The 23,734-nt window shown below is 44.2% G+C and overlaps 1 protein-coding gene across 4 annotated transcripts in view; it reads left to right on the top strand.

Moving 5' to 3' along the window:
- The window catches only part of PPP1R16B (protein phosphatase 1 regulatory subunit 16B), a 187,648-nt gene that overhangs the window by 92,702 nt on the left and 71,212 nt on the right, over positions 1–23,734 (top strand). The window lies entirely within an intron of this gene.

The following is a 23,734-nucleotide window of genomic DNA, read 5'->3' as shown; positions in this document are numbered from 1 at the left end:
TTCATTTGGGGTCAGTGGTCAGAAAGGAACAATCAAGGTCAATTTCCCCCCTTAATCAGGGGTTCTAAAACTTGGGTCACCAAATGAAATTGGATTTTATTTTATTTTATTTTTTATTTAACATGTATATTCTGCTATTCCTCCAAGGATGACAACTCAACACCCATAGGCCTTAGCCACAATGTCCTCCATCTGGGGACCCACATCTGAGAACCCCTAACGTAAAACTTTTTTTTTTAAGCTTTACACCTTGGATGAATAGGTAGTCTAGAGAGAGAGACTTTTGAGTCCACTGCTCAGTCCCTGGAGCCCTGCCCAGGTACCACTATTTTTGATTTCAGGAGCTGTCAACTTTTAGGTACTTGACTGCTCTTTCTGACTGGGCTGCATGTACACATATGCGCACCACACACACACACACACACACACACACACACACCCTCTTATGCAGGCGCCAGAAGTGTGTGCCAATGTGTAAGTGCTCTTTGAAATATCTCTGCCAAGAAGCCATTTCTAATAGCTTGTGTTTTAAAAATTAAATCCTCGGGGCTTTGCTTTCTTTTGCTGCATTTCCTGCAACTCTCAGGAGAGTACCAAGTACTTGTTTCCTGTCTGACAGCTACAGAGAACACATTATGAAGTAGAAAAAGCAACCTTGGAGCCAGGGTGGGGGCAGGGACAGGTGATTTTGAGCATTAAAAACAGCCACAGGGGAAATGGTGAATCAGTCCTGCTCCCCAATTCTCTGCTTAAAGTCAGAGCCTCCCAAATCTGGTTTAGATTTTTTTTTTTTTAAGTAACCAGAAAGATACACTTGACTGAATGTTAGAATATTATCGGTAGTTTCAGCTTCAGTAGTTTACTTGAGAAATGGAGTTTGCTCAGACCAGGCAGCAGAAGCTACGGCTGTTTTTGAATTAGGTATGATATTTTAACTTCTAGGAAGATGGTGAGAGGAATGGTGCTGTTGGGCTGTGCTTTGATGACTTTGTGTTTATTTAGTTACAGCCCATTTCCCCCTAGCTTCTGAGTTAATTAGAGTTGCTGCAATGCAAATCACCAAGCATCTACTTTGGTTGCATGTGGAGGTGCAATTTATAGACTTTCTTGGGCTGTTGACCCTCTTTGCTTTCTGGAGGAACTGATAGATGCCACACTCACACCTTGCACATAAGGTAATGATACATAGGAACATAGGAAGCTGCCATATACTGAATCAGACCATTGGTCTTTCTAGCTCAGTATTGTCTTCACACACTGGCAGCGGCTTTTCCAAGGTTGCAGGCAGGAATCTCTCTCAGCCCTATCTTGGAGATGCCAGGGAAGGAATTTGGAGTTCCACCACATAAGGATCCACTTCCCAGGTAAATGTGTGACTCAAGCCTGAGATGATAAACAGCTCATGTGTAACTCTTCTGGAATTATCACATTCAGATTACCTACTGCAGGAGTGGCCGACTTGAGCTCTCCAGCTGTTGTTGGGATATAACCAAGAGAGCCTCAGGTTGGTCACCCCTAGTCTCCTACCTCTATGGCTCTGGGTCTTTTCACTGTCAGAACAGCCATCAGTCAAGATGGTCACTAACACTAGTCAAGAAGACTGCTTAGATTCCACAGAGGTGAAGTCACAGGCAAGAAGCCAGGCCTTCTTGGTTGTACTACCACCACTTGGAAACCCTCTCTACAAAGAGGCCATTGTGCTCCTTGTGGAATTGGAACTGCCATATGGGGCTGCAACCATGGCATGGATTGCACCATTGCCAGAACGCTGTGCATCATGTCAACCACTTTTATTTAGACAGCATTTTTCTAAAAGAACCCCAAAACAACATCCCCTTTTTCAGCAGTTTGTAGTACCAAGTGGCTTAAAAACCTTCTAATTCTCATCAAAAACATAAAGCAAAATATTTCTTTATTATATTTTTACATCACCCTAAATTTACATCTCTGAGCGGTTTACAACATAAAACAAATTAAATCAAACATTAAAATAGTTTAAAACCACAACATTAGTTTAAAAGCTTGGGTGAATAAATGCGTCTTTAAAGTCTTTTTTAAAAAACTGTCAGAGATGGGGAGGCTCTTAATTCAACAGGGAACACATTCCAAAGTCCAGGGGCAACAACAGAGAAGGCCCGTCCCTGAGTAGCAACCAGAAGAGATGTCGGCAACGGCAGACAGACCTTTCCAGATAATAATGAGTGATGGGGCTCTTAATGAAGAAAAGATTCTCTTAAATACCATGGGTCTAAGCTGTTTAGGACTTTATAGGTTATAACTAGCATTTTGTATTTTGCCAAGAAACATATTGGTACCCAGTGTAGTTATTTTAATATAGGAGTAATATGGTCTCTTCAAGATGATTCAGAGACCAACCTGGCTGCCGCAGTTTGCACCAATTGCAGTTTCCAGACTACGTACAAAGGCAGCCCCACACAGAGCGCATTGCACTAGTAAAGTCTGGAGGTTCCCAGCATATGTACTACTGTTTTGAGGTCATTTATCTCAAACAGATGCAGCTGGCGTATCAGCTGAAGCTGATAGAAAGCACCTCTGGCCACTGCCTCAACCTGAGACACACGAGAGAGGTTTGGAAGCACTCCCAGACTGTGTACCTGTTCATAGTGAATATCACAGTGAAAACAAAATAGCATAGTAAAAAATTGTCATGAGACATGCCAATGGTGTCTTCCCATGCCTTTGCTCTTCTACTCTTGGGGCCTCAATTCAGGATGATGCTACATCACCTTTGGCCCTGTTCACAACCCTACAGTCATGGCTTTGCACTTGCTCCTCCTTGGCCATCTCAGGCATAAGGAAAGGTGCCCTTCTTGTCCCATGGGTGGCCATTCATGCTCTCTGCAGACATAAGGGGCACAACTTGTGTCCCACTGCATGGACATATTCATGTTGGAAACACTATATCCCTGTTATTCCTCAATTCATCAATACCTGACTTATTTTCTGTGTTTTTTTCTGTGGTGAGCATAGGAGTACTATTTAATCCAGACAGCTCCTGTTGGAAGGGTTGCATTTGGTCAGAAAATACCAAGACGTATCCTATGAGCTTCTCTTCCTTTAAAGTGCTCCATCTCAGGAAGAGCGCTAGTAGGCTTAGTTTCTTTAACCATGGTACTATTCCAGTCTTTGCATCCTCCTCACTTATTTCAGGCATGCTCAACTTTGGCCTCCCAACTGTTTTTGGACTACAACTCCTATAATCCCCAGCCACAGTGGCCAATAGCCAGGGATTATGGGAGTTGTAGGCAAACATCTGTAGGAGGGCCGAAGTTGAGCAGCTCTGACTTATTTCTCTCTCCTGCAATAGGTTCATGGCTGCTGGTGGCAGAGAAGGAGAGGAGGCTGAGTAGTCAGATAGTGACTCTACTGTGGCAGAGGGAGACAGAAATGACATCGCCTTGAAGTAGATCTCTTAACAGAACAGGAAATTCCTGTTGGTTGAAAGCAGGAAACTTCAGAGTATGAGGTTAAGCATATCTGATACAGTATTCTTCTGTCATCTTAAAGCTAGGGTCTTGCTCACATGCTGTTTGAGCTAGAAACAACCATCAGTGTTGGTCCATGACATTTTGCTGCTTGCAGTGAAGGGCCAAATATGAACACGAAGAATATTTATATTCCGCTTTTCAACAGAAGTTACCAAAGCAGTTTACATAGATGTAAACAAACAAATAAAATGGCTCCCTGTCCCCAAAAGGCTCACAATCTAAAAAGGAAACATAAGATAGACACTAGCAACATCTATTGGAGGGATGCTGTGCTGGGGATGGATAGGAGCAATTGCTCTCCTCCTGCTAAATAAAGATAACCTCAACTTTTAAAAGGTGCCTCTTTGCTCAATTAGCAGGGGACAAATGTCCCTCCCTTCCATGTCCTTAATTAAAACCACGGATCCCAGTTCAGCTCCCATTATCCCCAGACACAATGGCCTTCTCCTAGTGTAGAGACTATGGTGTAAACAAGGAAGTCTCCAGGTCACATTGTGTGTCTGCTACAAACTCACTAGGTGCTTCCAGACAAACCACTGTCTTTCAGACTGCGGTATTCCACCTGCGGTATTCTACGGATCCACCTTTATTTCCTTTCTTACTTATCAAAGTTGTACACAGCCCCAGACTTTTGTATCTGGGATAATTATGTGAACAATCTAAAGTCCTATATATCTGTGAAGCATTACTCATAAAATTTAATGATTCAAATTCCTCAGAGTCCTATGGATTTCTTCAGAAATAAACAACTAATGTAACTTCGGAGAATGTTGGCTGATATCCAGACTAATGCTGAATGGACCAAATAAGGTTTGCATGTGCAAGGCAGAGGTGCAATTTTCAACAATTGTTCCTTCCCTCTGCAGCCCACTGTGCCTTCTGAAAATATGTCCCAGAGCACTACCCTCAGGGATATATTTTCAGGAGCTATAGTGGGCTGCAGAGGGAAGGGGGAAGGTTGCAAAGAGTGTGTATGGGGGAGCACCCTTGGTTGCACATGTTCAATGGTTTTTGTTAGTCTGGATGTCAACCTGTGGGTAGGTGGCTAAATAGCACTCAGAACCAAACTAAATAAGACATTGGATATTTGTGACTGATTGCCTGTCTATTTTAAGGTTCTTTAAAAACTAGCCACAGGGAAGTGGTGGTGGAGGTCACAACCTTACCTTTGCATATTTTCTTGGTGAAAATCTCCCCTAGCTGCTTTTTGACACATTAGGGCAAACATATGGAGTCAGATAGGTTTTCCTAAATGGGACAGTTAGCAGCGGGAGGAGACTGACTTTTATTTATTTTAATTAGCCAGCATATTTCTATACTGCCCAAAACTTGCATCTCTGGGCAGTTTACAATTAAAATCATTTAAACATTAAAATCATTAACATTAAAATTATTTAAAACCCAACATTAAAAATATTAAAACTATAAATCTAATTAAAAGCCTGGGTGAATAAAGGTGTCTTCAGTGATTTTTGAAAAGTTGCCAGAGATGGAGAGGTTCTTATTTCCACAGGGAGCACATTCCAAAGTCCAGGGCCAGCAATGAAGAAGGCTTGATCCCAAGTAGCCGCCAGACGAGCTGACGGCATCCGCAGACGAACCTCTCCAGATGATCTTAACAGGCAATGGGGCTCATGGTAAAGAAGACGTTCTCTTAAATACCCAGGGCCTGAGCTGTTTAGGACTTTATAGGTAATAACCAGCACCTTGTATTTTGCCCGGAAATGTATCGGCAGCCAGTGTAGTTCTTTCAACATAGAAGTAATATGGTCTCTCCTAGATGACCCAGAGACCAACCTGGCTGCCTCATTCTGGAACAACTGCAGTTTCCGGACTATGTACAAAGGCAGCCCCACATAGAGCGTATTGCAGTAATCCAGCCTAGGGGTTAGCAGCATATGTACCACCGTTTTGAGGTCAGTCATCTCAAGAAACTGATGCAGCTGGCGTATCAGCCGAAGCTGATAAAAAGCACCTCTGGCCACCGTCTCAACCTGGGACAGTAGGGAGATGTTCGGATCCAGAAGCACCCCCAGATTGCATACTTTTTTTTACATTGGGGAAAATAGCACAGAAGGAAAGGGTTAAATTGTTCCCTCCTCCCCCATTGTCCCAATGCAATTCGATGCACATGCACTCACACATCATTACAGCTGCCGCCACCACCACCACCACCACCAACTGAGTTGGTTTTTTAAGGAAATCTGATCCAACATCTTGCCTAGTTTGACCATTAACTTCAGACTGATGTATAATGTGCAAACTATCCTTACAGTAATAACAGGGTTTCTTTGAGCACAACAATGTAGTGCTAGGAATGTACTGGGGCCCATTTTTGAGTGGATAGTCGGGAGGGAACTAAATATGAGCAGAGCCAGAAAGCCCTCCTAGGAAGACAGGTGAGCAATAGTTCCTTCTTGACTCCAAATTGCTTTCATTTTTCTCTTTCAGCTGGTGATAAAGCAAAAACCTAGGTCAGCAAATTTTTCATCAGGTCCCATTTTTCTCGTGAAAGGAAAGTGTCATCTGTGAGCCTAGGGTAGATTATTCTACCAGAGAAAATCAATTTAGCACTCATCTCATTTAACATGGCAAGTTGGTGTCCTCCTGCCTTATTAGCTCTCCTAGGGAAACCTGAGGAATGTCCTCCCAGGTGTCTCCTTTGGTCCTGGCAGCACTGTCTTGAATGTAGCACGAGATTGATTGGAAAGTGACCTAAAGCGAAGATGGTCTCCTGAGTTCAGTGGTCCATAGCCCAGTGCTAGAGAATCTGCTCTGCATGCAGAAGGTCCCAGTTCAATCCTTGGCATCTCCAGGTAGGACTGGGAAAGGCTCCTGCTTGAAATCTTGGAGAGCTAGTCAATCCAGGCAATACTGTGCTAGATGAACAGATGGTCCGACTCTTCCTCTTTCATGTAATACAAGCTGCCCTGAGAAAACTGTCTCTACAGCCAATAGAACCTAAAGTAAAGTGTGCTGTCGAGTTGATTTTGACTCCTGGCGCCCACGTTTTCTTTTAGGATACAGGAGGGGTTTACCATTGCCTCCTCCCGTGCAGTCTGAGATGATGCCTTTCAGCATCTTTCTATATCGCTGCTGCCTGATATACTACTGGTGGGGATTTGAACCGGCAACCTTCTGCTTGTTAGTCAAGCATTTCCCCACTGCGCCACTTAAGGTGATCTAAAAGGCTCTTCTGCTGATTAAAATCCGCTCAAAACCCAGAAGTGCTTTTCTCAGAGTTGTATTGTGAATCAGTATTGATTACATTCAGCCATAAGCCATTGCGTATAGATAATGTACAATGAAGTCAAAACAGACACCACTAAAAGAAGGCAGGATACAATACCATAAAATCAACATTCCTGGCTGCTTGAAATAAAACAGCCGTAGCTTCCTAGCTGCTCCTGCAAACAAGGCAGCTGGATATGTTTTATATAGGAACCATCACTGCACAGTAATTCTACCGCCACATCCTAGGGTGATCTGTCAAGACACTGCTGAAGAACAGCTGCCAGAAGGGTTTTGTTGTAAGAACTTAAGAAGAGAGCTTTGCTGCATTGTATCAAAAGTCAAATGACAGTGCCCCGGCAATGACCTCTAGGACGCCCACATGCATGGCATGGAAACAGTGCCTCTTTCCAGCTGTGGCTACCAGCTACGGATACTCAGTATGCCCTGCTGCCTCTGAACAGGGGAATTACATAGGAGTGTAGGAAGCTGCCTTATACCAAGTCAGACCATTGGTCCAAATAGTTCCGTGCTGTCTACACTGGTCTTGTGGTAGCAGGCATGAATTGTTCCCTTAGCTGAGCAGGTTCTGCCCTGGCTGCATTTGAAGGGGAGACTACATATGAGCACCGTAAGATATTCCCCTTAAGGGATTGGGGCTGCTTTGGGAAGAGCATGTCCTGAGTTCCTTCCCTGGCATCTCCAAGATAGAGCTGAGAGGGACTCCTGCTTGCAACCTTGGAGAAGCTGCTGCCAGTCTGGGTAGACAATACTGAGCGAGACGGACCAATGGTCTGACTCGGTATATGGCAGCTGCCTATGTTCCTATGTACACTGACCAGCAGTGGCTCTCCAGATAGGAGTCTTTCCCAGCCCTACGTGGAGATGCCGGGATTGAACCCAGTGCCTTCTGCATGCAAAGCAGGTGCTCTACCACTAAGCTACGGCTCCCGCCCCAGGACAATAGCTCCCGAGAGCCCTATCCTTCGAGAGCCCTAACATTCATACATTTCTCTAATTCCTTTTTTAAACTATCTACAGTAAGGGCCAAACTACACATGACATAGAAGTCTCAGGTAGAGAGCCAGCCTTGCGGTAGGGAGCATGAGTTGTTCTCTTTACTAAGCAGGGTCTGCCTTGGTTTGCATTTGTGTGTTGTAAGAGGTGCCCCTTAGGGGATCGGGCTCAGTGGTAGAGCATCTGCTTGCATGTAGAAGGTCCCAGGTTCAATCCCTGGCATCTCCAGGTAGGGCTGGGAAAGACTCCTGTTTGAAACCCCAGTCAGGGTAGATAATACTAAGCTAGATGGGCCACTGGTCTGACTTGGTATAAGACAGCTTCCTATGATCCTATTAAACCCATCATTACAAGATGAGTTCGGTGCAGAACTGGACTGGAAGCTGAAGGGCTCCCCTGATCTGGCCCAGGAATGTGATGTGCAGCAATAGGGAGGCAAACCTCCTTCCTCTTCTCCATTTTGGGCCCCAAAATTGTGACACTGAAATGACAATTTACACACACACACACCAGTGGAATTTTGCAGCCATCACCACTTGAGGAGATTTGGGGGATGAAAATGGCCCATGGGGGAAGTGTTGACTCCTTCCTCACGGTGCCCCACATTTCTGAGTCAGATCAGGGACCCCTGAAGCTTGTTTTTAAAGATAAAAGGGCCACTTTGGATGTACTTTTACATCAAGCCTACCTTGTAATGACAGACTTTTAACATCAGGTGTAATTTGGACCGCAGCTAATCACTGCACCTGGTGTCAGAGGATTCTATAAATTATGCATCACATACAGAAGAGGCACTTTCTTGAATCTCCTGCCAGGCAGCTTCATTGACTCCAAGTTCTAGTATAGGGGAGGGGGGAAGAGTTTCTCCACACCGTGCAGAATGGTATTAATCTCTGTCCTTCCCTTAGCCGCCGCCTCTTTTTTCCTAACCAAAGGCTGCCGTTTTCAACTCTTTCACGTGGGAGTACGTACATCCCAGTAAACGTAGTTAGGCTTATGAGTAACAGATTATACTCAGAATTGCGTTGTAAAAAGCCACAAATATTGTCACATGTGAAGTGCCCTCAGTGAGTCCTTTGCTGAAAGACCTGGGCCTTTCTAGAGGTAGCTGGCTCCCTTGCATCTAACTTCTTGCTTTAGTAGCCCTATTCAGAGAACGTTGTGTATAGAGGTCTGTACATATGTGTTTGTGTGAATACATACACTCATCTTAAAAATGCAACTAGGTACGGACCCCCCTCAAATGCAGGATACAGGTAGGAAATGCACTATTGTAGATGTGTTGAACATAATGTGTGAATAACTGTGTGCAATTCATACATTGTACACAGATCATATTCCGAACATAACATCTGAATAAGGCTAATGTGTTTACGTATTCAGGGGGTATATGGAGGACTTAAGTGAATTCAGAAGTTGTTTTCACAGGTCACTGATCCTGTAAGCCAGTTCCAAGTGACTATAAGAAAGGGGGAGCTAGGATTTCATTTTTTGCCTTGCCTTTAAACCACATTTATCTATTTTGATGGGAGAGCTGCCACTAACTTCAGTGGAATGTGGATTTGTCTTTAGGATGCTTTACTTTCTGGTTGACGTCATGAACATAACACCTGCTGTGAATTATTGCTTTAGTTTTGGGGTGATAATGGAGTTCAGTGTACCTTGGCATGCTGCGATATTCCTTTATGGCTACTGGTATATGTGGAAGTGGCAAGGTTTGGTTTTGTTCTTCTTTGCAAGCAAACATTGGAGATATAAGGAATTTCTTTTTAAACCTTTTCATCACTGCTACGTTTAGTACAGTGAATTGGAAACAACTACAAAAAGTCTGGAACCTTTCCATTGTTGTTTGTGCTATTGTCATGTCGAGACTGGACTACTGTGATGTGCTGCAAGGGCATTTTCTTGTCTGTTTGTCTCTTTGGACTGGGGGCACTGAATTGGCACATTCAGTGTTACGTAGGAACACAGGAAGCTGCCATATACCGAGTCAGATCATCGGTCCATCTAGCTCAATATTGTCTACACAGACTGGCAGCAGCTTCTCCAAGGTTGCAGGCAGGAGTCCCTCTCAGCCCTTTCTTGGAGATGCCAGGGAGGGAACTTGGAACCTAGATGCTCTTCCCAGAGCAGCCCCATCCCCTAAGGGGAATATCTTATAGTGCTCACACATGTAGTCTTACATTCAAATGCAAACCAGGGTGTACCTTGCTTAGCAAAGCGGACAATTCATTCTTGCTACCACAAGACCACCTCTCTGTTTTGAGCCACACCATGCTTCTGGGCTACCCAGTTATCCATAGAGGCTGTCCTCAACTTAAGACACTCTGAGTTAAGATGAAAAGCACTTAAGAAGTTTGTAAATTGCCACCTTGTTTTGACTTTACAACCCTCACCGCAGGAGGCGAGGCTATGGTAGGTGGCTGCTAGTGTATGAGGAAGAGGAACAAGAGGTAACCATGGCGCCTCAGGCTCACCTTGTCATGGAGACTAGCAGTCCTGGTGGTTGCTGCTGCATCTGAGGAAAGATTGGATGACCTGCTCCTCATGTTGCCATCACTGCCTCTTCAGCTCCTCCTTCTCCAGGCTTAGTTGCTGTGGTGTGATAGCAAGAGGGGATGTATCTGGCCCATTCACAGCCCACACACCTTTTCCTGCTTGCCATCCTTCCTTCTCTGTCTAACGGTTGTCCAGGAGGAGATGGAGGCTCCTTCCTTCCTTCCATGGAAAACTTAAAAAGAGGCAGGAAGAGCTCCAGAAGGCAAGGCTGAGCAACTTATGGTTCTCCATCGTCTTCTCTGCTGCACGTCTGTGACTGACACACCACCAGCTTTCCTGCTTTCACAGCAGGAAAAATTAGGTTTTAGTTCAAGAACCAGATCCCCATGTATAACATTGTTTCCTATGGGAATATAGGTTCCAACTTAAGACATTTTGACTTACAGCACAGTTTTCAGGAACTGATTGTGTTGTAAGTCTGAGGCGTACAATGAACCAACAGCATTGCCGGTTCACCTCAGTATCCTGATCCATGTGGAGGAAAAAAGGGAAAACATCTTATACTCTTTGTGGGGTGGGGGCAGGGGCGGGTATTGCCTGAACTTTACAGTTCATGTTTTAGTCTTTAAAAAGACCTCTGAAGCAGCTAACAGTCCACTGTAAAACAACAATCGTAATTAAAACATAAATTGGCAAAACAATTAGGAAAAAGTTACTGTATTTAATTGAATCCAAGACTTGGTTTTTTCCAAGTTTTTTGGTATTAGAAATTGGGAGGTCATCTTAAATTCAGAGTCCTGTTCTTTTTGAGTAAATTCAGGTATATCCTGTATTTAACCTCTGCTTTTTAAGGGAATTGTCTTAAATTCAGAGTCATCTTCAATTTGAGTAAATACGGTACTGTGCCACAGATCTCAAAACCACCAGTGATAAATAAATACAAGCTTAATTCAGACATTATTCAGAAGAGATGCTGTACCCAAGTACTCAGTGTCTCAGATGGGGCTGGAGGCCCCGCCCCATCCCCATCACTCACCTCCTCCACCCATCACAACAGTATCATCCTGATCTGCCTGCTAGAGTTTATATATGCACAGGCTTCCATGTACATAGCCCTCCCTGAATGGGCAATTGCATGTCTAGGAAGATACTACATATACAATTCCATAGCCCAATCCAAGAGACAGAAACATTCCTGGTGATGAATCTGTCCTCCATGAATGGGAAAAGGAGGGTAGATTCCCCCTACCATGAAACTGATTGGTGGAATTTCATCACTCACACAGTGTTTATCTGAAGGGGCAAACACCGCTATGATGACAGGCACTTCCATGATCAGGAGGTACGGGCCTCTGAATTAGGCTACAGCAGGGGCGTAACTATAAAAGGGCAAGGGGAGACAGTTGTCTGGGGGCCCACTGCCTTGTCCCCCCCCAGAGGCAAGTCACATGACTGACTCCCCCAGCCACGCACCCGCCTGGGCTTCCTTCAGTTGTATTCATCCTCTAAAACTGATGTGGGTGTTAAGACCTGGAGCCAGCAGAACAGCATGTCTTTCTCTAGTACCATTAAATGACTTGCATCATCTACAATTTACAACACTTTTTTAAAAATAATTTAGGATGATGTTCTATTGTGGCACATAGATTTTCGTTACCACTATTCAGCCTCATTTAATATTTCTTTACTTCATGAGCTGAGCTTCAGTGATGTGGGGCCCATTTTAAAATCTTGTCTCTGGGCCCACTTCAACCTTGCTACGCCCCTGGGCTACAGACTGCCATCAAATAAGTTCTCCTTCAAATGCTCTACCCAAGAGCCAAGTATTTGCTATATGGCAGAAGTCCAACAACTGGCAGAGCCCTGTGGTACCATTACTGAGAAACCCCTACCCAGTTGCTTGTCCACCATACATCTGATGGCAGAGGCCATGGAGAGGGACTTCTGATGCTGATCTAAGTGTTTGGATCAGTATATTTGGGTGAAAGTGGCACTGAAGATGTCCCAGTTGCAAGCCACTTAGAGCCTTAAAGTGCAAAACCTGCATTTTGAACAGGGGCTCCCAGGTTGCACCAAGGTATATGTAATGCTGATACGGCTGATATGCCAGCTGCGTCCATTTCTTGAGATAAACAACCTCAGGACAGAGGTACATATGCTGGTAACCTCCAGACTGGATTACTGTAATGTGCTCTATGTGGGGCTGCCCTTGTATATATACCAGAAACTACAGTTGGTCCAGAATGTGGCAGCCAGGCTCATCTCTGGGTCATCTTGGGGAGACCAAATTACTCCTGTATTGAAGGAGTTACAATGGCTGCCGATAAGTTTCTGGGCAAAATACAAGGTGTTAGTTATAACCTATAAAGCCCTAAACAGCTTGAGCCCTGGGTATTTAAGAGAGTGTCGTCTTTGTTTTGAATCCCACCGCCCATTGAGATCATCAGGAGAGGTCCATCTGCATTTGCCACCGGCTCATCTGGTGGCTACTCAGGGACCGGCCTTCTCTGTTGCTGCCCCAAGGCTTTGGAATGCAATCCCTGCTGAAATAAGAGCCTCCCCATCTCTGACAACTTTTAAACAGTTTTTAAGGACACATCTGTTCACCCAGGCTCTTAACTGATATTGTTTTGATTGTTTTAATGTTGTTTTTAGAATATTGTTGTTTTTTTAAAATTTGGTTTTTACAAATTTCTTGTTTTTTGTTTTTAACTAATGTTTTAATGTTGTTTTTATCTTATTGTAAACTGTCCAGAGTGAGAGATAAGTTTTGGGCGGTATAGAAATATGTTAAATAAATAAATAAAATAATAATAAATATGTGGTCTCTCCCAAAGTAGATAAGATGAGATTCTTTCATAAGAAGGCAACATTAAAAAATCCCGAGTCTATTACACCCCCTCCCTCATAGCTTTAAAGCTAGAGGGCAAAGACCTGGCCAGTGTTCACCCCTTTCCATCTGCAAATGGGTGTTCCAGGGGAGAAGCTGTAGAGATTAACGCTCTCTCAGCCAAGGACCTGCCTACTGATAGACTACGGTAAAACTCAGTGCTAGTCAGTTAGTAAATGCTTTTTGTATTTTCTTTTGAATTCCTGTATTCCTTTCTTTACTCCCAGTTTCACCCTATTTCCCCCAATTCCTTATTCTGTGTGCAACTCCTGCTTCTTAATAAAGTTCATATAAAGTTCAAGGGGCTTCAGTCTGATTTGTTAGGTTTTGGAGGATTACTTGCAAAACTCTTCCCTATGTGCCTTGTAAGGTCATTCACTACTGTTGAGTTGTTTTCAGAATAAAATCTTGTCTAGAGCTGGGTTTGTGAACTCCAGCTGTACAGTGCCTGTAAGTCCCAAGCCAGATAGTTCTAGGTTGTTGAAGCTGTGTCTAAGCTTGGTCAGTGGTTTAGATCAGTCTTCAACTGGTAGCAGCCTACCTTGAAGGAGCGGTATGCTCCTAGATTTGGGATCAGAGCAGTCAAGAAATGTTGGCTCAGTTCACCAGCCAGACATAATATTTTACTCGCCAGATGGTTTCTTGAGCTATGTTGGTACATTACTTGTCAGGATTTTTTTCACTCATCAGGCATCATTTTTCTCTCACCACAGACTAGTAGACCAGTGGATTTCCTGAGCCCTGTTTATAGGCAGCCTGTTCTCTATGTTCATCAGAGATCAGTCAGTCAATGCAAACAGTGGCTGAGATAACTGTGCAACATTATGTGCACATTGTAAAGTAATGTTCACACTGTTGTGCTAAATGCAGGAATTCTGCCAGCGAAGTTTCACAATTGACAGCCATTGTTTCCAGTGGCCTTCAATTGCACAACTGCATTTGTGCAATTCTTGTATTTAGTGCAACAGTGCTCTTGTGCAACAGCATGGACTTTGTGTTGCAGGGCACACATAACAGTATATTAACCAATAACACTTAATAGTTTGGTGATTTTATTTCATATTGCATGCTACATGTGTGATGTTGTGTTACATTTCCTTTTGAAGACCTGACATCCATTTGACATTAGAATAAATGTGTGTATTGGGATGTGGGGGAGTAAGCAGGCATACCTATGTCTTTTACCTGTGTTAAAAATGAATCCTTGACTAGTTCAACCAAATTGTTCTAGACTAGGGCTATATATTCTATATATTCTCTCTCTCTCTCTCTCTCTCTCTCTCTCTCTCTCTCTCTCTCTCTCTCTCTCTCTCTCTCTCTCACACACACACACACACACACACACACACACACACACACACACACTTGTCTGTGAATGAATATGTTTGTGTTCATTTAATGGGTGAGGGACCATGGGCGGGGAGGTGGAGTGGCTGTGGTCTATAAGGATAACATCTCCCTTACCAGGGTCCCTGTTAGGGTATTGGACCATATTGAATGTGTGTACTTGAGTTTGGGGACCAGGGATAGATTAGGACTTCTGTTGGTGTACCGATCGCCCCGCTGCCCAACTGAGTCCCTTACTGAGCTGACGAACTTGGTCTTGGACTTGATGTTGGAGTCTCCCAGGCTTGTGGTGGTAGGCAACTTCAATGTTCATTTCGAGACCAATCTGTCCGGGGCGGCTCAGGAGTTCATAGTGGCCATGACAACTATAGGCCTATCCCAGGTGGTCTCGGGACTGACGCACATTGCTGGTCACACGCTTGATTTGGTCTTTCACTCTGATCAGGGTGGTGTTCTGTGGGTGGGGACTCCTGTGATTTCGCCATTGTCATGGACAGACCACCATCTGGTTAAGGTTGGACTCACGGTCCCTTCCCACCTTCGCAGGGGTGAGGGACCTATTAGGATGGTCTGCCCGAGAAGGTTATTGGATCCAATAGGATTTCAAGAAGCCTTGGAGGGATTTAATGTTGGCTCTGTCAGTGATCCTGTTTATGCCCTGGTGGAGAACTGGAATAGCAAACACACCAGGGCAATAGACATGATCGCTCCTAAGTGTCCTCCCCGGCTCGCTTTAAAACTGGCCCCTTGGTATACGGAAGAACTACGGGGGCTGAAGCAGCGAGGTAGACGACTGGAGTGCAGGTGGAGAAAGACTCAACTCAAATCCGACAGATTGCAACATAGAGCGCATTTGAAGATCTATGCTCAGGCGATACTTGTGGCAAAGCAGCAATCCTTTCCTGTCCATATTGCACCCACAAGTTCACATCTGGCGGAGTTGTTCAGGGTTCTGAGAGGACTAGTATGTGCCCATCCTCCCTTGAATCAGAATCTGCAACCATCAATTACCTGCTGTGACGTGTTTAATGAATTCTTTGTGAGGGAAATCTCTTTTATTCAGGCCGACTTAGACTCTACAATTACTTCAGTGTCTGATGTGGAGGTGCCCAGTGACTCCTCTTGTGTGGTTCGGTTGGATCAGTTCCAGTTTGTGACTCCTGAGGATGTGGATGATCTGCTTGGAACGGTGCGGCTTACCACCTGTTCTCTTGACCCTTGCCCGACATGGCTAATACTATCTGGCAGGGAGGTTGTTGTAGAAGGCCTAGTAGAGATCATAAATGCTTCTCTGAGGGAGAGCAGGATGCCTCCTTGTCTTAAGGAGGCAATTATTAGACCTCTTCTAAAGAAGCCTGCCTTGGATCCCCCAGAGTTGAGCAACTATAAGCCTGTCTCCAACCTTCTGTGGCTGGGCAAGGTAATTGAGAGGGTGGTGGCCTCCCAGCTCCAGACAGTCTTGGAGGAAACTGATTTCCTAGTCCCATTTCAGGCGGGCTATGGGATTATCTAGACCCATTTCAGGTGGGCTATGGGGTGGAAACTGTCTTGGTCAACCTGATGGATGATCTCCAGTTGGGAATTGACAGAGGAGGTGTGACTCTGTTGGTCCTTTTGGACCTCCTGGCAGCTTTTGATACTATTGACCATAGTATCCTTTTGGAGTGTCTGAGGGGGTTGGAAGTGGGAGGCACTGCTTTGCAGTGGTTCTGCTCCTGCCTCTCAGGTAGGTTCCAGATGGTGTCCCTTGGAGATGGTTGTTCTTCAGAATCTGAACTTTTGTATGGTGTCCCAAAGGGCTCCATATTGTTTCTGATCTTGTTCAACATCTACGTGAAACTGCTGGGAGAGATAATCAGGAGATTTGGTGTAGGGTACTATCAGTATGCTGATGACACCCAAATCTTTTTCTCCATGTCAGCATCATCAGGAGAGGGCATAACCTCCCTAAGTGCCTGCCTGCTGGAGGTGGTGATGGGCTGGATGAGGGCTAACAAACTGAGACTGAATCCAGATAAGATGGAGGTACTCATTGTGCAGGGTCGAAACATGGGAGATGAATTTGATCTGCCTGTTCTGGATGGGGGTCACATTTTCCCAGAAGGATCAGGTACACAGTCTGGGAGTGCTTCTGGATCCAAGCCTCTCCTTGGTGTCTCAGGTTGAGGCAGTGGCCTGAAGTGCCTTCTATCAGCTTCGGCTGATACGCCAGCTGTGTCCATTTCTTGAGATAAACGAACTCAGGACAGTGGTACATATGCTCGTAATCTCCAGACTGGATTACTGCAATGTGCTCTACATGGGGCTGCCCTTGTATGTAGTCCGGAAACTACTGTTGGTCCAGAATGCGGCAGCCAGGCTCATCTCTGGGTCATCTCGGAGAGATCATGTTACTCCTGTAATGAAAGAGTTACATGAGCTGCCAATAAGTTTCCAGGCAAAATACAAGGTGCTGGTTATAACCTATAAAGCCCTAAACGGCTTCGTCCCTGGGTAGTTAAGAGAATGTCTTCTTCGTCATGAACACCACCGCCCATTGAGATCATCAGGAGAGGTCTGCTTGCAGTTGCCACCAGCTCGTCTGGTGGCTACTCGGGAACGGGTCTTCTCCCTTGCTGCCCCGAAGCTTTGGAATGCAATCCCTGCTGAAATAAGAGCCTCCCCATCTCTGACAACTTTTAAACAGTCTTTAAAGATGCATTTGTTCACCCAGGCTTTTAATTAAATAGTGTTTCAATAGATTTAACATGGTTTTAAAATATTTTAGAATTTTAAATTGCTGTAATGTGTCAATCTTTTCCATTATTTATCTTGTTTTAATTAATGTTTTAACTTTTCTGTCATTTATTCTGTTTTAACGAATGTTTTAACCTTTCTGTTGTAAAATGCCCAGAGACATGAGTTTGGGCAGTATAGAAATATGTTAAATAAATAAATAATAAATAATAAATAAATGAAGACTGGACTCCTTGCAGAGATATGCCCTGCTGACGGTAGCCCTCTTCAGACATGATCTAATCCACCTAATCATGGAAATGTCCACCCTCATGGTTATGGTGTTCACCTGTTCAGATGAGTGCTGCTATAACTGTGAGCAGTGCGGGTGAAGGGGTGAGTGGCACACCAGGGCGGACTTCTGGCATGCTTTGAAAGCTTTTACTCATGTACAGCGTCTTTTTAAATAATATCTGAAGACTTGTGTGTTGAACGTAATGTGTGAATGACCATATGTATGCACAGATCAATAGACATGGGTACTCCATACACCAATCCTTTGCATGTTGAATGGAATAGGGCTGTTCATGGGAAAGAGCTGGAAATATTGGCTGTTTCCTAGCTTGCTCTGTTGTTGTTTTTTTAAAAGGAATTAAAAACTCCCAACTTCTCCACATAAATCTGAGCCCTTGCTTCCTCATTAGAAGTGACTCATGGCTCCTCTGGAACATTAGTGTGATCTACGTCCATAGTGTGCAATTATCTCTCTCTTCATGGAGCAGGATAGGCAGTCACTTAAGCATTAATTAACTTTAATGAACTTACTGAGATCAACTTTAGCTTCTAAAGCAGTTTGGTTTATGCTATAAATTTGAAAGACAAAACACTGCGCTGCGGGATTAAATAATATCCTAATAGCCAGCCTTGAGTAATGCATCTTTATCCTTTTTTCAGTGGCAATTTTGGAAATGGCTTGTTCTCTTCTGGTACAATGGGTGTTGGCTTATTAACAACAAAATGCATGGGATTATATCCGCCATGTGTTGTTAATCCTGACAACCTAATAGGAGATTAATGAATATAGCACAGTTGCTCAATCAAATGCAATGGGCCTCATGCTTTCTAATAACGAGATATTCTGGGCAAAACAAATTGGTTATGTAATGGAAATGTATCCAGACTGCAGTTCTATGCACCCTTGCTTCAGAGCAAGCCCCATTGAACACAGTGGGACTTGCTTCTGAGTTAACAAACATTTAATCAGGCCATCAGAGCAAATGATCCTGCTTTCTGAGGATCAGATGAGAAAGATCCATCTCCAGATGCCTTTTTTAAAAAAAGTATTAGAACAGTCATGACAGTATGTAAGATCTGGATGGACCATGGTGCTGAAGGAGAGGGAGTTTAACTGTCCCTCTAAAGCTTCTTGTTAGGGAAAACCCTTATTTGTTTATGTTTAAATGTATATACCATCTCTGATTTAAAAGAAACCCCAGGGCACATCACAGCATATTAAACAATAAAATCTATAAACATTAAAAACAACCTATGCAACAGTAAAAATACAGCACATAGAAGCAGCAACAATAGAGGAAAAAAGGAAAACAGCACCCCTTAAAATCTGAGCAAAAAGCCAGGTCTTTTCCATCTGTTTCTTAAAGGCAGTGAGGGTGATTGAGAAACATTCCAAATCCTGGGGGCAATGACCTAGAAGGCCCTGTTCCGTGTGCACAAAAGTTGAGCCTCCCTCCATGTCTGCACATGGAGCAGAGCTTCCTGTGATGATCTGGTGGTCAAGTGGGCAGAAACCCTTGGAAGCAGGCAATCCTTCAGGTATCCAGGGCCCACACTGTTAAGGGCTTTAAAGGTCAAAATCACTACCTTGAATGGGATCCAGAAACAAATCAGCAGCCAGTACAGCTGGGCATAATATGTTTCCCGTGGGCAACTCCTTTCTGCATCTCAAAGCTGCCTTTAGCTGCAGAGTGGGGAAAAGACAAGTACCTGTACGGAACTTCTCTTTTTAAATAAGATCTAATCATGGATCTCCCACATTGCATCTTGGTTAGCCCTGACATGTAAATAACACTTCCTGTGACAGTTTGTCTATTCATTTTTCTCTGTTGATTTCCCCCCCATTTTTTTCATGACTTTTTCATGAAAATTTTCATGATTTTTTCTCCTCCTCCAAGGTAATAGTAGTAGTAATGTTAATAATATTTATTTATTTATTTATTTATTTATTTATTTACACAGTCAGACATTGACTGGTTTGTTTTATCCAGAGATCGAGTCATTCCCAAAGACCTGGGATGGCTGAATTGTACCATCAATGTTGTTGCTGTTGTTATAGCTATCGTCGCAGAATATAGGCTGTACCCAGTAAAGTTGCTTTTTGTAATTGGCTGATGGTGATTTCTGTGGCCCCTATGGTGTTGAGGTGCTCTTCAAGGTCTTTTGGAATTGCACCTAGGGCACCAATTACCACTGGGATTATTTTGGTCTTCTTCTGCTACAGCCTTTTAATTTCAATTTGTAGATGTTTGTATTTTGTGATTTTTTCTATTTCTTTTTCTTCTATTCTGCTATCCCCTGGTATTGCTGTGTCGATTATTTATTTATTTATTTATTTATTTATTTATTTATTTATTTATTTATTTACTACATTTATAAACCACCCCATCCAAAGGCTCTGGGTGGTGTACAACAAATTTAAGAACACACACCATTTAAGACATGGTGCTAAAAGCAATATAAAAACAATTCAAAAACAATTTAGAACAATTTAAAACCAATTAAAATACTTTTAAAAAATTTTAAAACCTTGGAAGGCCAGCCAAACAGGTAAGTTTTTAGGGTTCTCTTAAAGGCCGACAGCGAGCCTAAACTGCGGATATCTGCTGGGAGTGCATTCCATAGGCCAGGAGCAGCTACAGAAAAGGCCTGGTTCTGAGTCGCCACCAGATGTGCTGGTGGTAACTGGAGACTAGGAGTGTGCATGGACTGGTCTGGGGCCATACAAAAGGCTTCCGGACCGGTCCGGAATTCGGCCGGTTCGGCAGTGGGGGGAGTGTGTCTTTAAGGGGGGGGATAGCACTTTCCCCCCCCACGCCGCCGCTCTTCCTCCTCCGGCGCTGGACTTTCTTAAAACATTCTTGGGGTGGCAGAGTTCCTCCCTGCCTCCCCTGCCCCCGTTGTTGTCTTTAAAGTTAGCAAGCCGAAAAAGCTGGAGCCACACATGTGCCCTTCGCGGCATGCACGCGCTCGTCGCTGCCGCTGGTGCGCACACGCCGCATACGTCATTGTGACGTTTGTGGTGTGCACACCGGCGGTGGCAACAAGCACGCGCCGCGAAGGGCACATGTGTGGCTCCAGCTTTTTTGGCTTGCTAACTTTAAAGACAACGACGGGGGCAGGGGAGGCAGGGAGGAACTCTGCCACCCCAAGAATGTTTTAAGAAAGTCCAGCGCCGGAGGAGGAAGAGCGGCGGCGTGGGGGGTAAGTGCTATCCCCCCCCTTAAAGACATACTCCCCCCAGTGCCGGACCACGCCTCCGTGGTTCTGTGCACATACCTACTGGAGACAGACTTCTCCAGATGACCTCAATGTGCTTAATTAATAGTAATTGCCTAGAAGACAAGCTTCTATACAAACATAATATTAACAATGACAAAACCCTGCCTGCAAGATCAGAACCTAAATTAATAAAACCTAGTATGGAAAGGTATGTTGCTTCTTAAAATGTATCTTACCTACCCTCTTTAAATACAGTTATATGGCTGTTTGTCCTGGGAGCACCTGATGCTATAAAAGGGAAGACTTCCTTCAGAAAATGGAAGTCCAGCCCAAATGAAGAGAAAAGAAAGGAACGTAGACTCTGGCAAAAGAAATGCAAGGAGACAATGAGGGATGCAAAAAGAAGTTTGAGGAGCATATAGCTAGAAGTGTCAAGGTGAAAAATAAAAACTTGTTTAAATATATCAGAAGCAGAAAACCTGCCAGGGAGGGGTTTGGACCCTTAGATGATGAGGGCATGAATGATATTTTTGAGGATAAGGAGATTGCAGAGAAACTGGATGAGTTATTTGCATCTCTCTTCACAGTGGAGGATACTGACCTCCAGAAGAACTGAGCTTCTTGGGCTTGGAGGCTAAAGAACTGGGTCAATTTGAGATGACGAGAGAGGATGTTCTAAACTCTAAAAAAAAATTATCAAATTGCCAGGGCCAGATGTCACCCACCCAAAAGTTCTGAAGGAACTCAAATGTGAAACTGCTGATCTCCTATCAAAAATATGTAACTTGCCCTATACCAGAAGTTTGGGTCGTGGAGGACAGTTCCTGAAAGTGTTGACTCAGTGAATGGCAGCTGTGAAAAGGGCAAATTTTATGCTCAGGATCATTAGGAAGGGGATTGAAAATAAGATTGGTAAATCATAATGCCCTTATACAACGCTATGATGTGGCCACATTTGGAATACTGAGTACAGTTCTGTTTACCATATCTTAAGAAAAGACATTGTAAAATTGGAAAAGGTGCAGAAGAAGGCAACCAAGATGATCAGAGGCCTGGAACACCTTCCTTATGATGCTTTATGGTATTTCCATCTGGGGCTTTATAGTTTGAAAAAGTGGTAACTATGGGGAGACATAATAGACATGCATAAAATTATGCACTGAGTGGAGAGAATGGACAGAGATAAATTTTTCTCGCTCTCTCACAATCCTAGAACCAGGGGTCTATACCATTAAACTGAAGGCCAGGAAATTTAGGACCAACAAAAGGAAGTACTTTTTCACACGGTGCAATCTATGGAATTCTCTGCCGTGGCATGTGGTGATGGCCACTAGCTTGAATGTCATTAAAAGGGGCTTGGGCAAATTCATGGAGGACAGGTCTGTCAATGGCTACTAGTCTGGTGGCTATAAGCCACCTCCAGCCTCAGAGGCAAAATGCCTCTAAATATCAGTTGCAGGGGAGCAAAAGTAAGAGAGTTGTACACTATAATTGCATGCCCTCACCGCTTGCCTGTGAGCTTCCCAGAGGCATCTGGTGGGCCACTGTGTGAAACAGGATGCTGGACTAGATAGGCCTTGGGCCTGATCCAGCAGGGCTGTTCTTACATTACGTTAATTTGTAGATTGGAATCAGTGCTTGGAAAAGGTGGGGGGCGGGCACCAGGAGCATGTTTAATCTGCTTTGAAATTGCTGAAGTAAGAGCAAAATACTGTATACATAGTCATGAATAAAACATATGGAAAACCTCAAACCCAGTAAAATCAATAGAAGGGAAACCCACATAATTAGAAAACAGAAAAATCCTATACAAAATACTTGTGTGACCCCAGCCACAAAATCCTGTTCCAACATGTGGTTTTTCAGTTCTTCTGGAAAGTACTCAGAGGCCATTTCATGACTGGTGCTTTAAATTCTTTTTCTCCCCATCCCACTTTGAATTTCCTGCTTTGCTAATAATACCTGCCTTGGCTAGAATGTGCATTTGATTTTAAATTGATTCTGCTTTCTGTCCCGCATTAATAACATTCACAGCTTTTATGGCACTTCTGGTGTCCTGGGTGAGAACGCACTCAGACTTTGGCGAGTCTCCAGGGAGAAATGGAAGTTTCACAGTTGTCAGCATTGTGGATGCCAGTACTTGGTGATGATGATGTTTAGCATTAGCAGTGAACTTCCTAATGCTTACAGTCATCATCATAACCCTGCACATGTATTAGACTTGTTCACACAATTATTAATTGGACAGGACAAGTGTCCTACCCAGGTTTGGGAGCTGTGCACGCTCTCAATTTCCAGTTCTCCGTCAGCAAAAAGTAAGGTAAGAGGTGTGGAAAGTGATTGTGTGCAAGGCTTGCGCTGTGTAGGATGCCAGCTGTTTGATAAGGTAGGAGGAAATGCCTTCCTACCCAGCATGAGCCTTTCACACCATCACTTCCTCCACCTCCTAGCTAGGTTTTTGCTGACAGATGACCCAAAATTGGAGTGTGCACAGCAACCAAACCCGAGCAGGACACTTGTCCTACTCAATTAACTACTCAGCTATTCAGTTGGCAGCAGGTGGCAAATGATGGGGCAGATAGGCGGGGCATGTGCACGAACCGAGGTTCATGCGCTGGTTCAGCACCGCCGGGTGGGGAGGGGTGAGCATTGAGAAAAAGGAGAGCAGGTCCTTACATGCTCTCTTCCACCACATGTAGCTTCCTACTGCTTGTCCCAAGTACTCGCATGTGGCACTCACATGCACATGGAGTCTGCACATGCACAGGTGTCATTTGCATGACCAGCATGTTGTTGCTGACTATGCAATTGATGCCTGTGTATGCGCAGATGCTATGTGCATGCTGGAGCCGTGCTTGGATTCTTGGAGAAAGTGCTGTTGCAGCACGAAGCTGCATGTGGTGGCAGAGGGCAGGTAAAGACCTGCTCTCCTTTTTCTTAAAGATCCCACCCGCTGTTCCCTTCCCTGTGGTGCCAAACTGGTTTGGACCTCATCCGAACTGATTCTGCA

Source organism: Hemicordylus capensis, chromosome 4, assembly GCF_027244095.1.
Source record: "Hemicordylus capensis ecotype Gifberg chromosome 4, rHemCap1.1.pri, whole genome shotgun sequence".
Classification (NCBI taxonomy): Eukaryota; Metazoa; Chordata; class Lepidosauria; order Squamata; family Cordylidae; genus Hemicordylus; species Hemicordylus capensis.
The sequence above is the reverse complement of the archived record's forward strand: the minus strand, read 5'-3'. Positions and strand labels throughout refer to the sequence as shown.